The sequence below is a fragment of the Protopterus annectens genome, chromosome 6.part0 (genome assembly GCF_019279795.1).
Source record: "Protopterus annectens isolate FY-2018-M chromosome 6.part0, PAN1.0, whole genome shotgun sequence".
NCBI classification, from domain to species: Eukaryota; Metazoa; Chordata; order Ceratodontiformes; family Protopteridae; genus Protopterus; species Protopterus annectens.
Window position 1 is genome coordinate 581,333,251 of NC_056737.1, and position 18,836 is coordinate 581,352,086.

General features: G+C 35.7%; 1 protein-coding gene across 1 annotated transcript in view; it reads left to right on the plus strand.

Moving 5' to 3' along the window:
- The window catches only part of MDGA2 (MAM domain containing glycosylphosphatidylinositol anchor 2), a 4,933,289-nt gene that overhangs the window by 1,685,688 nt on the left and 3,228,765 nt on the right, over positions 1–18,836 (plus strand). The window lies entirely within an intron of this gene.

The window sequence follows — 18,836 nt, forward strand, 5'->3', positions numbered from 1 at the left end:
TACTGAAAGTACACACACACACACACACACACACACACACACACACACACACACACACACACACACACACACAAAATAGAAGTTCTGCAGTTCTGCAGGTACCTGTACAGGGTAGTCTGTTACATTTACTTTAGCAGACCAACAAGATCAGGGTAGCTCAGTCCTGCTATACTTTCTAGAACTGATGAGAATTCAGGTAAAGAGTTTTTGCCCTAATTACAGCTTGTTGCTTTTTCAGTCCTTCACTTTTATTTATGTAAAATGGTTTATTTTTATTTATTTATTTATTTATTTAAATTTGTTGACCGGGAGTGTCCGACTGGACATGGGTCCATTTTCAGCGGAGGCCCGGGGAGAAAAGCTCCACAGTAAAATAAACAGACAGTAGTTACATTGGATTACATAGTGATTAACAATTTAACATATAAATTACTTACAACATATTTACAGATGAAGAACAAAGTACACCAGTAGACAACTAGAATCTTTATCTGTGAAGTACATAACAGGCATTAACAAATGTAACAATGAGAAGTTCCTGCTGTATAATAAGTACTAGGCTTATGAGCATCTGAGCTTGCTATCATCAAGGTAGTTAGTGGAGGTGAGAGAAAGGTAGCAGTTGGATGGGGTGGATGATTTTAGAGTGGGAGTTGCACTGTTGTTTCTAGATAACATTGTACAGAAAGCTATTTCATCTGATCTCCAGGTATAAAGAAATGCATTTTGCAATGTCCCAGTACAGCTTAAGAGTATATGAACATACAGAGACCATCCAGCAAAAAAACTTTGAGCAATCCTGCATAGACCATGCTGTCATTTGTACTTTTTCCCCTGTTAGACTGTAATTGGTGCAATATTTACAAGTTTCCATGACTGTTACTAAAAAGTCATTGTCCTATCTGATTGTGGTTGTATATATTATAAGTATATATTGGCTCTGCTCTGCCTAAGCTGACCAAAGAATCATCTAAAACCAAAAACACAGCATCCATGGGACCAGACAACATCCCAGGCTACGTTTTACATGAACATCAGAACGAACTGGCTAATCAGCTAAGCACCATGTTCAGTCATAGTCTCATGTCAGGCTTTGTGCCCACTGAATGGCGCTCAGCAACAGTTATCCCACTCCACAAAGGGGGAGCCACCACTGATCCTGTGAACTATCTCCCTATTAGCCTGACGAGCCTGGTCTGCAAGGCCATTGAACGTATCATCATGGAACTCATAAACAAAGACATTGGTAACCTCCAAACTCTGGACCCCACCCAGTTTGGGTTTGTGAAAGGCAGATCATGCCTTTTGAACCTGATTGACTTCTTTGAGGCAGTCAACAAAGCCGTAGGCGTGGGTAACATCATTCACACAGCCTATCTTGACCTCGCCAAGGCTTTCAACACCATCCCCCATTCTGGAATTATAGCTAAACTCACTAAACTAGGTATAAATCCCTACGTCACAAGATGGGTTGAAAACTGGCTCACTGACAGAACCCACACTGTAAAAGTTGCAGACTCCAAATCTGACTTCAAACCAGTAACAAGTGGAGTACCACAGGGTTCATTCCTGGGACTTCTCCTGTTTGATATCTACTCTGAAGTACAGGCTAACACAGAAGGCCTCTGGCTGACAAAGTTCACAGATGACTGCAAACTAGGAGCCATAGTCGAGTCCCCAAATGATGTGGACATCCTATAGAAGGGCCTCACTGAGACAGGGGGTTGAGGGTACGGCTACAACCTTTGGTGGCACATATTGATAATGAGTTATCCAAAGATTGGGCTGAAGCACAACATTCATCTTCCATGCTTTTTGTAGGATGTTTGTTAAAATATTATGACAGAATCATTACTGCCAATCTGTCGGATATTCAAAGTTTGTGTGTGGAGGCTGAACAATTTAATAAGCAAGAGAATTATTCACAGCATGTCTCTAATTTGGCTAAGGATTTGTCCATTCTTGAAAAACAATTGATGAAAAGAAAGATTAATAAATTTCAGCATGACCTTATGGACTATGAAAAAGGGAAACCCTTTATTAGCCAGAAAACAGTCAGATTTAGTGAACAAAACACAATCCAGAGGGGCAATAATAACAAAAAACAATTGATGAAAAGAAAGATTAATAAATTTCAGCATGACCTTATGGACCATGAAAAAGGAAAACCCTTTATTAGCCAGAAAACAGTCAGATTTAGTGAACAAAAAACAATCCAGAGGGGCAATAATAACAAAAAAAGACCTAGGTCTATTCTTAGACATCAACATATCTCTTCAGATTTTACTTCTGAGGAAGAAACTTCTTCGGCCACTGATGGAGAAGTGTCCTCACGCCAGGCGTCCCCAGTAGCCAAAAGAAGACAGATGCCCCCTTTAGATCAAAGGGTAGGAGGGGGGGGGGCAGAAGACACAGATCTAGGTTTAAACACCCCAACCTTACAGAATCCGTTGAAACGAATGATAAAGTAACCAACAATGTTTATAACATTTCTTCGACTGTTCTCACCCCAGTTCAGATTACACTCTTAAGTAAAGGATTGAACTTTGTCCCAAGTTCTGTGGTTTCTGAACATGATTTATTAAATGATGTTAATAATTTTTGTAGATTACTCAATCTCAAAATATTTTTTTCAGACAAGGATGATTCTCAAAGATTAGCTGAATTTAGATTTGGAAAATCTTCTTTTGTTCCTCCAATGAACAAACATGTTTCTATCTTTAGGGAATGCATCATGAAGGAGTTAAACTATGCCAATGTATATCAACCACAATCTAATAATTTATCTCCCATGGAAAGACAGGCCTTGTTAGAACTCAAAAATAATCATCAGTTAGTTATTACGATGGCCGACAAAGGAGGTGCCATTGTGGTTATGGACCATCAAGCTTATATTAATGAGGCTCTTCGACAACTATCTGATTCTAGTTATTACAGAGAGTTAAATGCAGATCCTACTCCACGCTTTAAGGATGAAATTGACAGGTTTTTGGAAGTGTCCATTAATCAGGGGGTAATTACTGAACAGGTAGCCAAACAGTTACAGGTGGAGGAACCTATTTCACAATACCTGTATTTGCTACCTAAAATTCACAAGGATGCTCAGAACCCCCCCAGGTAGGCCCATTGTATCTGGGCGTGGTTCTTTAACTGAACCTCTATCTGCCTTCCTTACACAATATCTAAAACCATTGTTGAAATATATCCGATTGCGTATACAGGACACAGCTGAGTTCCTCAATATTGTTCAAGACTCACAATTAGAATCTTCATGGTGGTTGTGTACTCTTGATGTAGCCTCATTATATACTAGCATACCACATGAACTAGGTATCTTAGCTGTTTCATATTGGCTTTATAAATCCAAACTATATTCCACTGAATTTAACAATTTTTTGACTAAACTTACTGAATTTGTATTGTGCAAAAACATTTTTTTACTACAATGGTAAAGCCTATTGGCAAATCAATGGCACAGCAATGGGGGCTTCGTTTGCCCCCATATACGCGGATCTTTTCATGGGTTATTTCCAGGCCACATATATATATGACACACAACACAATACATTTCTACCATATTTAGATATTTGGAGAAGATATCTGGATGATTGTTGGATGGTGTGGCGTGGTAATAAGGAACAACTTTCTAACTTTGTGGACTATCTAAATGACAATTCTTTTGGAATTCAATTTTCAGCTAATTTAGAACATGGAAGCATTGTGTTTTTGGATGTTTTGGTTACCAGACTTGAGGATCATACTCTAGCCACGTCTGTTTACAGGAAATTTCCTCAGTATAACACTCTGTTACATGCCAATAGCTGTCATCCACGCCACATCATCCACAACATCCCGAAATCTCAATTTATGAGAATGAAAAGGATATGTTCTTCTCCAGAGGATGGCTCCTATTTTTGTGATGACCTTGTCAACAGATTTGTTGATCGTGGATACAAAACATATAATATTTCCAAATCTTTGAAGACAGTTAATCATTTATCACGTTTTGATCTATTACAATATAAACCTAAACAACAGACTGTGTCTGGATTACGGAATAAGTCTATTTTGAGGTTAGTCACTACATATGGGGCTAATACCAATCGGTTTGTTGAAATAATTAACCAACATTGGGACATTCTACGTTCACATGAAATCCTGAACCGTATATTATCGGAGCAATGTTCTTTTTCCTACCGCAGAGGTAGAAATTTAAATTCCTTTTTCACTCATTATAAGAGATATACTTCACATAATTCATTACAGACCACTTTAGAGGGACAAATACTTAAAGGGAGCTTTCCATGTGGCCATTGTTCTTTTTGTAAATATATGCCCAAAACCAGTGAATTCTCTAGTAAAAACACATCTCAGGTTTTTGATATCAGGATATTTGCTAATTGCAGTTCTGATTGGGCTATATATTTGGCCACTTGTAATTGCTCTGCATTTTATGTGGGACAGACCTCTAGGTCTGTCAAACTGAGAATATGTGAACACATGAGTGCTATCAGGAACAAACGTATCACTAACGCTTTGTACAAACACACCCTGGAACACCCTTCTGCTACTTTTACATTTATTATCATAGATAGAATTATTTTACATCGTAAATTTAAAGCAGGATGGCATCAGAAACTCAATGATATGGAGAATAAATGGATTATTAGGCTAGGGGGTCTTTTTAGGCCAGGATTAAATACATTAGAACCAACATACTAAGTCCAAAATTTTTTATTTTTTATCCTTTGTAACGTAAATAACCATGCAATATGTATTATTATAATATTTATTATGGGTGGCATTATCAATATTAGAAATAATATATGCCAGCCATATATGTATTGGTAGTTGTAATGCACTTAGAATGGCAGGTTATTTACCTGGTATTACATTTGTTATATAACATAAAATTGTTTAGATTAATATATTTTACATCTGCAAGATGTTTTTGGATGTGATATATATATTTTTGTTTAACATTGGTATTGGTTTTCATAAATATGTGTTGTGTATTGTAAACACATATATTTTATTTACATTTGGGTTATATCTCTTTAAGAGAGGGACTATATATATGTTTCAAAATGGTGGAATTTTTCATTTACTTTAATTTATATTTGGCATTGAGAAAGGCTAACATTAGCCGAAACCGGTTTGCTGTTTCTGCACAGGTTTTTACCACTGCTGATTTATTTGTTGGAGCAATAAATTATATTTCATGATCCTATATGTGCTGGTCTGCTTTGGGTTTTTTTTTTTTTTTTCCTCACTGAGACAGATGCCTGGTGTCAGAGGCATGGCCTCAAGCTCAATGCCAAAAAGTGCATTGTCATCCCCTTTGGTAAAAACTCTGTACCCATGAACTATCACATAAACGGCAGTCTGCTTAACACTGAATGTGTGATAAGAGACCTTGGGAGCCAGGTGGACAGTATTGCCTCAAGCTCAATGCCAAAAAGTGCATTGTCATCCCCTTTGGTAAAAACTCTGTACCCATGAACTACCACATAAACGGCAGTCTGCTTAACACTGAATGTGTGATAAGAGACCTTGGTACCCGGGTGGACAGTATGGCCTCAAGCTCAATGCCAAAAAGTGCATTGTCATCCCCTTTGGTAATAACTCTGTACCCATGAGCTGTCACATAAACGGCAGTCTATGTAATGCCGGATGTGTGATAAGAGACCTTGGGACCCAGGTGGACAGTAGTCTCTCCTTTGATAATCACATCACCACAGTAGTCAGGAAATCCTTTTATGTCGCACACCTCATCACAAAAGGGTTCTCATCCAGGAAAAAAGAGGTCATTATTCCCCTCTACTCGGCACTCATTAGATCCATTATACAGTACAATGCCCCTTTTGGAATGTACCTCACAAGACATCTGCAGCAGCTGGGAAAGCCACAGACGTACCTCACAAAGAGGATTACTGGCCTCAAACAGATGCCCTATACTGGCAGTCTCAAAAAAATCCAACTTTACTCTGTAGCATATTTCGTACTCCGAGGAGATCTCTGCCTAACATATAAAGCTATGTTAAACCCAGAACTGTTGAATATGCTACACCTAAAGAAATCCCAATCCCTCCGAGCTACATGCTCTAGGGTCCTAAACCTTGTCACCACAATAAATGGGACATGCTAGAGGGATAGATTCCTGTCCCAGAGACTTTCTGTGCTCTGGAACAAGCTACCCATCTATGTCAAGCAAAGTTCCTCATTAGCACTCTTCAAGAAAAATCCTGATGAGTGGATGGAAAATAGGAAATACACCCCAGGGATCACTTCTGTCGCTCTGCTCGACAGGGCCATAGGAAATTAACTTTCTTGGGTGGCGTAAGCCAGGGAACCTTGTTGGCTAGGCTTACTTAGGCCCTTGGGCCGATAGCGTAGTACCTAGCTACGAACCTATAAAAATCATACACTGTTTGGACCATAGTTTAATATTTTGCCTTGGTTTAAGCTGAAGACAGAATTTGGTCTTTCAGTGAATAAATGCATGCCCATGCCTTTTTTGCATCCATAGTGTAAGAACTTTAACTGTGTTTTGTCCCTTGCATCCCTCCATGAAACCAAATGTTATGCAATTGTTTCTTCTCACCCTGTAATCCTGGTCCTCATCTTTTGTTCTGAGCAAAACATTGTTTAATTTCAGCCTCTTCTTTATGCAACTCAGAATCACTGAAAGCAAAGTCAAGTTGAGCAGCTCCTTGTTATTAAAAAGCTCCAACAACTGGGATTACCCTGAGACTTGCTCAGTAGTCATTTCTGGTGCTTAAACGAGCCTATATTCACTATGAGGATCTACAAGTCATTCTTGTCCATAAATAGTAGTGATGCTGCAATTGTCTATGACAGTTCTTTTATAGCAGCCATACGATTCCCATGAACTGATGTAGGTTCCACAAGATATTTTCTCAAATTATATCTTCTTCCTAGTCACAATCTTCTACAAATCATTTAGAATTGCATGACTCAAACAAATTCACTTTAGCCACATAAAATAATAGTTGAATAAAGTAATTTCTATTTTTTTTTTCATATTAGCACTTAATAATGGATTCTAACATCCCTCCACTGGAACCAGAAATCTCCCAGAAGTCTTTTTTTTTTCTATGAGTCAGTGGTAAGGGTACAGCATTGTTTTTGACTCAGGCCCTTTTTGTATAGGAACAGATATGATTAAGAGCAAAAGGCAGGATAGCAACTTAAGTAGGTTGCAATGTCTTAAGCCAGAACTTAAAACACTGGTATCTGTTTAGAGCAGTTAATAGTTCTGGTACCTTACACTGAAAGGTCAGTTACCTGTCAGAATGCAGAGACTTCTATGTATTTATTTCTTCACAGGCTTTGTGGTAGGTCTTATTCATTGCTCAACAAATAATATGACTGCAAAGATTTTTATTAATTTATCAGGCATTTCTTTATTGTTTTTAGGCTACATAGCTGACAAAGAATACAACAGATTTATGAATAAGTTCTATATGGCTCTCTGCATTTCTGTTTTCCATCCGTCCTCAACCCCTTTTCCCATTTTTGCATATGGGGTCGGGGTGTCACTTCATCAGTGACAAACATCTAGAGCCAAGGTTTACACTGCTGAGTGACTAGCCCTGCAGTGTTACTTCATCTGTACCACACACTCACACTCACACTCACACCTAGGACCAGTTTAGAGTGTCCAATCCACCTGCTGCCGTCATTATTTAATTGCATGATAAATTACATCAAGCGTATGTATGAGTTGTTTCTTCAGTCATCGTAATCAATTTATTGACTTTAACCTGGTATGTAGATCTTTAATTCATTCATTTAGTGATCCATTCATTCCAAACTATTTTTCAATAATTCAGTATAAATGCTAATGTAAAAAGAAGAAGAATGCCCCATCGCGGTTTACCTCTTCATGGTCTATGTGCAAGCATCATATTCCTCCATATCTTCCCTTGTGTGGTAGGGAAAATCAGGATCCCTCAACCTCTGTTCTAAGGCCATGCCTTCCAAGAGCTTTCGTCATCTTAATTGCCTGGCTGTACAGGTAAAGTAGAATTCAATAGGATTAGTTGTATTGCAGCTGTTATATTTTAAGCTCTGCTGCCAGTTTTAAGTGTATTTTCTAGCTTCTTCCCCACTTTCCACCAACACTGCTATACTGGTGTCATATACTAAGAGACTTGTCCACTTTTATGTGTTGTCTTGTATGGTGTCATAGACACATTAAATGGAGAAGGCCTATCCTAGAAAGACTCGTTAAATGGAGTTGGCCTATCAGAGAGAGACACATTAAATGAAGTTGGCCTATCAGTCAACCCCATGTACTTCTTGTTATATTTGTGCTTTCTGAAAAAATCCAGAAAAAAACATTTTCCCTATTGTGTAACCCGTTTTCCACATATCCACATACCGTATTCACTGTACATACCAATCCCAGTTTTTAAGAAGCTTACAGGTGATGAGCGAGTTAAATGGCTTGAAAAATTCCAGACAAAATCCATATCAAAGTCTTAGCTCTGTCAGTCATTATTAACTCCAGTGATAGAGTTGTTTCTGGTTATTCTGAATGCTTTGAATGTATCTTCTGTTTCTGTTTGCAGTTCTTTAGCCCAGGTGCTTTTTATGGTTGTTGTCAGGACTGTCTTGTCAGTTTGCTACCATTAAGTAATGCTTACTAGATTATAGTTTCTTTAGCTGATTTTAGTTCATCATGTGTTAGATTGCAGTCACCACTGTGTGTCTTTTTCCCCAACCACCACCACCACCACCACCATAGTACCAGCCTCTTCAAAGGATCTGCATATTAATTCTGTCAAGTATTACACTAAAACCCCAGATAATTCATTGTAGGATTATTAGCACAATTCTTTTTATCCTTGCAACGTTTTTGTCTTCCCATGACTACCTTCGCACTTGTTACTGCATCGTCTGTTCATCATTCTTTTTCTTTCTACCCTGACTTCACGATTGTGCTCTTCTCTACTGGTTTTCAGTATGTGCTAATGCAAAATACTTGTTGAGGATTTTCACACTTTCTAGTATCAATTCGCAGAAAATATTATATGAAAATTAGGAAACAAGAATCTCAGCTCAGGTACATAATATACAGTGATAAAGAATTTCATCAACATTCTGTGACCAGAAATCTTGAGTATAATTTTGCATTTTTAGTGACATGTCAAGAACGGTAGGCTACTATTTTCCAGAAAGACCTGGGTTCTTTATTAAGTTGTACAACATACCTTAAAGGCCTTATGACTGAACATTATATCTGTCAGACACTGACAGATAACAATTATGTTAAAAGCTGCAAATCTGTACTGCGATAGTGTGCTGACTAAAATGAGATCATTGTTTTCAGAGAAGGTGCAATAAACACATATCAAACATGTTTTAATTAAAAATTAGAAAAAAAAAAGTGCGACTCCAAGACATTGAGGAGTAAAGTCTTATGTATAACCCAGATGATCTGAAAATGATTAGCGATTCTTGAAATACATGAGTAGACAAATGTGAGAACACATGGTTAAGGCCAGCTTGTTCATTCTGGAAAGTAATCCAGCCTGCTTTAGTGCTAGGACCTACTGGAGAGAGAGATACATGAAATGCTGCATATGAGACAGGGTGTGCAGTTTGATCTATTAAGGTATTTTTACATGCATGCATTATATGCAGTAGTGCACACATCTGCAGGGAAAGGCATGGCAGGCTGTCACATTCGTAAGAGAGCATATCAGTCATCAGGGGAGTGATTAGGACCAAATAAGAAAACAACTCTGAACAAACAGTTCCTGATTGTTTTCAGAATAACTGATGGTTGGCAGGTAATGGACAATAAAAAGAACACATAATAACAATAAATAGAACACAAATAAACAAACCACATGAGATCTTACTCAAATATTTTGTCATATGCTTAACTTCCAGTTAACAATCATTATATTTCCCTTCAGTTCTTAGTATGCTTTGCATTATCTTAATGGCATAATTGTAGTTGAGTTGTAATACTTATTCTTAGGTATCAGAATTATAGTTTTAAAGGTTAAAATATGACTGTTCAGTAAAACAAACATTCATGCAACTTGCCATAAGATGTGCAACATCTTTTGCTTCACAGGGCAGTTAACATGGAATTCAGAAGTCTGAGTGATAAGTTTACAACCTACTAGCCTTCAAGACCATTGAATTCTATAACACCATTTTGACAATTTTAACTTTTCATGTATAAATACCAAGATCATTCTTTTTTTAAGGACATTTTTATTAATTTAACATATTTATAATGTATACACAAATTGAGGAACTTCAACTTCACATATTGTTATACAATGATAGGAATACATTGAATCATCATTTAACACATTAAGAATCTTGGTATTTCAGTAGCAGCATTTCAAGGTTATCCCAAGAACCAAAGGTCTTACTATGATTTATAAATCTTATTCTGATCACTTATTTTTCAGCCTTACATAGTATTTTTGTTAAATTTAACAATTCTTTTAATGTAGGAACAAAGTTCAATTTCCAATTTTCTTATAATAACTTTTCTGGCAACTGTCAAGAGAGCCCAAAGAGTTTTTGCTCTTTGGCTTTTACAGATACAGGAACTGGAACATTCATTAGTATTACTGATCTAGTTCAAGAACAATTATCAGACCATAACCCCATAAAAAATGTACTTATCTCCTCCCAATATGCATTTAATTTTTCACAGTCCATAAACATTTGTTTCCAGCTAACTTTTAAATCTTTACAACATATCCAACAAACTGAAGACGTTATTTTACAAAACTCTGAGATTTTATATGGAGTAACACACATTCTGTGTATATATTTCCACATAAAAGCTTTCCGGTATAAACTTGAAGAAGTTTGACTAACTGATTTAAGTATCAAAGCTTTATTTTTACCACTTATTGAGTCACTAATCCACCACTATCCAAACATTCCAGAATTTTGCATAAAAAATTATTGTTATTATTATTATTACTTATAACTAACTTACATTGCTTGGATAAGCTTCCTTTTTTTGTCAATTGACCTTTAATAACAGCATTCATATATTCATATAATGAGGGAATAATGTTCTGTTCCACTTCACTCTTACTATATGCAAATTCATTTAATTTTTAACTGATGGATAATATTAACTGATTATCAGATTCATCCAGCTTATATTCTTTTATTAAATATTGTGGCGACTTAGCTTTTTGTTTTTCAAAACAATCAGAACATAATACTGATCCATTCCTTTTTAGTAAATTAATTTTAACATTGTTCTCTGGTTTCTTAAATCTAGAGGTATGTGCAATAGGAAAACACAAAACATTCCATTCTAATACTAATAGAGTTTTAAAAGGTTTACCTTTAAATAGGCGAATTGCGCATGTGCGTGTATGCAAAACGGCGACCTGAAAAAGCGAAAGTTAAAACGGAAAAAACAAAAAATATCGAAAAACATACAGTGGATTTTTTTTTTCGCTTTTTTTCTACTTATCACCACCGCAAGCATCTCTGTGTGTTCACCATCATGCCATGAACGTAAAATCAAACAAAACAGTGATTCTTTCCATGGATGTACCACATTAAAGTCCTGTGTTTACAGTAAACAAGATATAACTTCCAGAATTGCCTTATTTCTCAGTGTTTGCCTATAAAGTGAAGTAATCCAGACAATTTAGTGCAAGGAAGAATACAATTAGGAGAAGGAGCAGTATTTTGCAACCAATTTAACGAATCCCCTAGGAGTGAACTCAGTATATTTTGTTAGGAGATTTGTAAAAGATGCTTCTTTATCCAATAATCTCCTATGCTTTGGTGAGGAAGGCAGACATAACATAATTCTACATCTCAAATCATCAACATGATTTTGTTCGAGTTGTACAGCTTGCAGTATGTCCAGCATAGAGAGTGTTTTCTTACCCAACAACCTACGTAGCCACCTGTGCCAACCCTCAACTGCATTCTGGCTACGAGGGTAGCCCATACCACAGGTGTCATATTGATTCCAAAAGGTGCAATCAAACAAAGGAGGCAGTCGTTCACTTGTGTTTCCCCTCATACCATAGTGCCGTGGCCTGCCATATATATAGGTTTCCTTAAAAAAATTACACAATGCCCTATCCTCCTCTGGCATATCAGCTTCAATTTCATGAAAAGTGTTACATATGTCCCCAGGGTCAATGAACGCTAATGCAGGTATCTCCTTGCACAGCATTGCAAAGGAGATACAGCTAACAAAGTGTCCTGCCAAATGTAAACGTTGAATATTTCTCCACAGAATTTGGCACAAATGAAACCAACAGCCCTTGGTTAATGTGTTAGGCAAATGTTTCTGAATGGAATTCACTGCAGCCCTTTCAAAATCAGTTAACACCATATTGGGAAGCAATCTAAATTCATGTTCACAGCACAATTGCAACACAATTCTCCAAAACATATCATAACATATTTCACTTTTGCTGGGCAATATCCCATACACTACAGGTACCTCCTTTTTGTTGACTCCACCTGTCAGTGCACAGTGTAATGTATACACTTCTTTACATTCAGTAGTGCTAATAGGTCAGGTCCCATCTGCCATGAGGTATTCTGACTCACAAAGCATATTCAGGTTATCCCTTGTGGTTATGACAACAACGTTGGTATCAGTTTTGTTATCTGCACTATGTTTTATAATGAAGGAACCAGTCTTCAAAGGTAGCATGTCAGCACTCAGTCCCCAGAGATACTGGAAGCCATTACACATTTCCAGTTTCTTCCTATACCTCTGCCTCCCAATGGTTTGTTTAAGGGCACTTGCATCTGGTAACTCATTGACAACATCACTTGATGTAGAAGCTAGGACTTCAGCAACTATTTTACAGGGATCCTCCACAGATTGCTCAGCACGACGTTTCAACTGTTCTTTAACTCTCAGCACCTCCTCTTGCACTACATCGGGGGCATGGTAATGTGGGGTGCTTTTCATCAGCCTATAGCCATTTACATCTCTTTCAGTTACGCATCTACCCTTACACCTTTGTTTAGTTTTTCTTGTACAATACCAATATTGCTTGACCTCAACAGCCTTCTCCTGGTAGTACTGATACCCATCAACTAGCAACATTTCCCGACCGTTCTGAGTCCTACTTGTGCTGTATACTGCATTAACTGTGCCTGGTGCATATTCCTGCGAGGTTCCTTCCCCAGCCTTTAATACATGTTATAAACAGTCACAACTGTAAACGTCTCCGCTGTACAAACACAACCTTTCAAACACTGTCTACAACTTAATATGCGATAGTAACATCACAAGATTATAAAAACCCTTAGTTTGACATGGTATGGTTACATAGAATTACATATAAATACAAGTACATTTAGTGCGAACATATATTGATCATGATACTGAACACAGCTTGCAGACATTTGAAACTGTATTGATGATATATGCCACATTATTTTACTTGCTTTCTCTAATACATTGTATACATTATTACCTCCATAGTCCCTTCCGTGTCCGATTCTGATGTTTTCCAACACTAGTGAATGCCACTAACAACATACACATGAAACTTTGGCAGGAAAATGTTTTACAGAACGCTGGACATACGTTATTATGTATGCAACATTATTTAAGGTCGTACTTCATCTATGCGAATGTATAATCAGCGAATAGCATTCAACAATTGACTTTACATATTCGCACAGTTTCAGTTTGCATTTAGGCTATCTTGAAAATGGTAGTTTGACCATATATCACTCGCCCGTTTGTGATTCGTGGTATTCAAGGTAAACCTTTTAAAAACATGTTTTTTTAACTGATGTACATATTGGTTTCATATTTGCAGAGTCTAAAACTTGAAATTAATTTCCTTCTATGGTAACCTTTGTTAACCAGATGAAAAGATTATTACATATTTCTAATTTATCATCTTTAATAAACTTATGTGAATTTAATATAATCTACTACTGGATAGTTATGTAGTATTGTATCCAGAGTATAATAGAGTTAAAACTTGCAGCAATAGGATAAGATTCTACATCTGGGAAGCAATTCTCAGCCTTTTAGGATACCATAAGAATGCAGTTAATGTTTTTTTTTCCATTTTCTTTAAAAGTTTTGTCAGGTATAAAAGCTATTGAATGCAATATGTGTTTGTGTTTACATATATATATATATATATATATATATATATATATATATATATATATACATATATACATACAGGTCATAGTTATTACATTGAAAGGTACAGCTCATTGAACCGTACTTTCATGGACCCACTTTAGAGAAAGTGCATTTTATCGAAAATGCACTTTCACAGAAAAATAAATACTAAATAAAAATAAAAAAACACACTAAACACAATTATGCAGGGGGCAAGCCCCCCTGCACCACCCATGTGGGGAGCTGTGTCCCCCATCCCCCTACTTTAATATTCTCACTTCGAGATTGCACAACAGTGAGGAAAAGGGAATATTCCCTTATCCCCACTGTACCATGATCTCAACAAGAGTTTGCTTAGTTAAACATCAACACTACACATTGATGTACAACTAATGTTACATGCAAACTGTAGGTTTTTTTTTTTTTTTTTTGGTTTTCTTTAGTGAAAGTGCATTTTTGATAAAATGCGCTTTTGCTAAAGTGGGTCCATGAAAGTACAGTTTGATGAACCGTACTTTCAATTTAACAACTAGGACCCATATATACATATATATATATATATATATATATATATATATATATATATATATATAGGCACACACACACACACACACACATATGTGTATATAAAACATCTTAGGTGATATAATCATTTAAAGTAGCACTTACCCTCAAAAGTAAAACAAAATCATCCCATTTTTTTAATAAGAAGAAATACTTCTTTAATTACTTTCTCAAAATTATTATTAATAGTCTTACTCAAATCTGGATATATTTTTATTCCTAAATGTGATGATGTGAGATATTGCCAGCTATGCCAGGAGAAGTGGGGCAGTGGATGTGTAACATATGCCAGCACAGCTAGCTGGAGTTTTCTAGGCAGAAAAGAAATACACCTCTATGTCCGACTATATTGTAACTGTTTAAATTAATGTATTGTAAGAGAGGATACTTGAAGAGAAGAGATTAATCTCAATCTAGCTAACTTTGAAAAATAGATAGAAATTAAATTATAAGGTTTATGCTTTAAAGATTGTATTTTACAGTTCTGATTGCAGACAGAGACAAATTGTCTATGAAAGTCAGGACTAGGAATCCTAATGTACTGTCCTTAGGGGTGAACTAATTGCTACCTTGGAAGGGTGGAAGTTTTTGAATTAGTTTTATAGCTTTCAGATGCTATAACAAATCTTAGCAAAGCCTTTTGTGGTGTGCATCTTGACACATATGTTCTAGATTCTGGTTCAGTTTCTAATAAAGGGGGTAGTGTGGGAACCAAAGTCAGGTGACCAGATGTATGTGATTTCATTCTGTAATCCAGCACTGAAATGATGTTTTAATACTAGATGAGACAGAAGTCTCAGAGCAGTCTGTTATGAAACCTGACAAAAGAAGGGCCACTCACCTACATCACATTGCCTTGCTCTAGTAAGTAAACCAAGGGACAGTAATTCTTTAGATCAGTCGGGAAAATATAGTGTGATTAGTTAAGTACTGTTTTTCTGTATCTGTATGAATCATTTCATTGGTGTTATTTTTGTCTGAAACTCTGGTGTTTTTTGTAAATAGCTGTTTAGTATTTCATGTTCTTTTATTATTTATTATTAAACATTTATAAACTTTTCATTGTGGCTGGTCTTTTAGAGAATATTTTAACCTTTGAGAATATTATATTTATTTGGTTACACTGTGGCCACTCCTGAAAGCCTTGCTTCATTGGTCAAACACTACCATTTGTTTTAGTATTAATGATACTCAATATAATTGGGTATCCTTGTAAGAGCCTTAGATTAGCTGGCTGTGGAGTGTTCTAGTGGAATATCTACCTTATAGTCTGGGCAGATGGGACATAGCTCATAAACCTTTGCCACCCTTTCCCAGGTGTGTGTGTGTATGTGTGTGTGTGAAAATCAAATCTCAAAGAGTGTGTGTATGTCAGCTACTTGGAGCAGGAATATAGAGCACTGGTTTCACAGAGAGGGTGCTGGAGGAAGACTTGGCTTGGAATATTCAGCTGAGGACTCAACTCTACAGCTGTGGTCAGTGTGGCATCTTATTTGGGGCCTTGAGAGAGTGAGAGAAACCCAGCCCTAAGATGGGAGTGTGTTCCCTGTGTGCTGTTAAGGGAAACTATGCTTGGTGCAGAGAGCTGCATCTGGAAATACTGTGTGTATCTATCTTTGTTCCAAGTGAATTTTCCACACTTTTATGTTGTGAGAATTGATGCTTCTTGATTACTGGCCCAGAGCAGGGATGTCGCACTAAATATTTTAATTATTTTCCTTCCCAATTATATTTATATTTATACTTAAACTTACTAACTAGTAACTGATTTAACATTAAAGTTTCAGTTTTATTGTAATTAAATTTCAGCAGTGATATTTATTGAAACTTTTCAATTTCCTCATCTATTTCTTCTACCCAATAATTTAAATCTCCTACAGTTAGTAAAATATCATCTGCAAAAAATTGTATTTTAGATTGACAATCTCTATTAATTGAGAATCAGTCATTTTTCTATTGCTTCTTCTTCTGTTAACTAAGGGGTCGATAACTAATGTAAATAATAAAGGGGACAAGAGCTACCCTTGTTTTGTGCCTTTGTTTAAACTGAATCCTTGAGAAGTGTAAGATCTAATTTTAACATATGCTTTGGTGTCTCTCTACAGAGTTTTTAATATTCCAAAAAACTGTTTTGAAAATGCAAACACTTCTAAAGTTTTAAACAAGTAGTTCCAATTTACAGAATCAAAAGCTGTCTTGATAGCTAAGCTAATTAAGGCCAATTTCTTGTTCATTCCATTTGCTAAATCTAAGATAGTTGCTACCCTTTTTATATTATTGTATGTTATTCTGTTGACTATAAATCCTGTTTGACCTTTATTAATTAATCTACTATAGCTCTTAATCTTGTGGTGAAAATGGAACTAAATATGTTATAGTCTACATTTAATAATGAAATTGATCTATATGAAGAAACACACTTATAATATTTTCTTTAGGTGTAGGAGACATTACAGAAAATTATTTTGTCAGCCTGAATTACCCTGAAAATGTCACTCAGTAATATTTAATGGAAATGGATTATATAATTAAATACTTAACCCATCTAACCCTGGAGCTTTAACATTTTTCTTTTTTTAAAGCTTCTTTAACTTCTATCAGGGTAGTAGGCTTATTCATCTGAGATATTTGTTGGTCATTTAGTTTGCAAGTAACATTTTTCTTTAGATAATTGTCAGTTTTATAATCATCAAGATCATTATTATCGTCATTAAAATCCTCATGGAATTTTCTTAAAAATATTAAGCATTTCCTCTATGTCTGAAGTAAACTTATTCACGTATTATTGATTTGTACCTTTTTGTTTAACATCTTACTTCCATGGGCTTATCTGTGTAGATTTTTTGAAATCCTTGCATAACTATGCAGTTTTATTTTTTCTAAAGCAATCTCTACTTTATGCATTAAAACTGCTTTTTTCATTTTTTAATTACTTCAGTACTATCTAATTTCTTTGTTTGTTGTTCAAACCTCACTTTTCTGTTTTTTATTTTGTATTTCTAACTCTGTCCTGTCCCACTCTTTTATTTTATAACTAACCCATCTTCCCAGTCTATCTTTAATATGCATTTTAAGGAGTCCCACAGTGTGACTTTACTAACCTGACCATTATCTTTCAAGATAAAAACCTTGATTTGTTCCCTAAGGTAACTTTTAAACTGCTTTAATTTCATCATATATATTGGGATTCTATAATTAATCTGAAATTTCCTTATATCCATTGCTATATTAGTTATCGAGATTATTATTAAAAGAAGCTGATGTCTGAATTATGACTGTGATGGAATCTTATACCATAATTTTGAAAACATTTTAAAATGTATTTCATGTATTTTTGTATAATATTTGTAATGCTCTGTACAGTCTTTTTCCAGATCTGGTGTTAGGTCACCTGGCAGTGAATTAAAAGCATAACATTTCAAAGTGTAATAGATCAGTTTAATTACAGATTACTTCTGCTTTATCTATAAACAGTAGTAACTGGAATATAATGGCAGGTTGTAAAACCTTTCTGAATAGTTTGTTTTCCCAAACCTGTGATTCCTTTTATAGGGAATCTTTGTACCTTTTCAAGTAATTTCAGGTAATATGTTTGAAAAGCTGCAAAAAAACAGCCTTTACTCAATAATGAGTCTGCTCATTGAGCAATAAAGTAGTAGAAAATCTCTCTGGAATGATTATTCATGCCATTTAGAATTAGATTGGTTACAGAAATAAGATTTTCTGCTTTGGTAATTGCACACCAGTTAGTGTTATTTGTGTTTGCTACCTTTATCTCTTAAACTGTAACAATAGTGTCATTTCTTTAAAATTTGAGTACATATTTTTAAGCATGATTTATGTCTTTTTTGCAAGACTGATCATGCTATACATATTGACATTAATTATGATATTGGTTCTACTGAAAAAGATATGCAGTCTTACAGACCATCTTAGAGAAAGTGGTGTATTTTGACTAAAGTTTTTATTTTAGCCTGTTTGTAATAATCAGCACATTTGGTTATCAAGCAACATTCTCAATGTTTATGAATGAGAAAAAAATACATCCTAAAAAAATGGCCGTAGAAGAGAGCCCTCTTAATTATCATTAGTAACCTCAGCTAGAATAGTCAAGGACCCCACG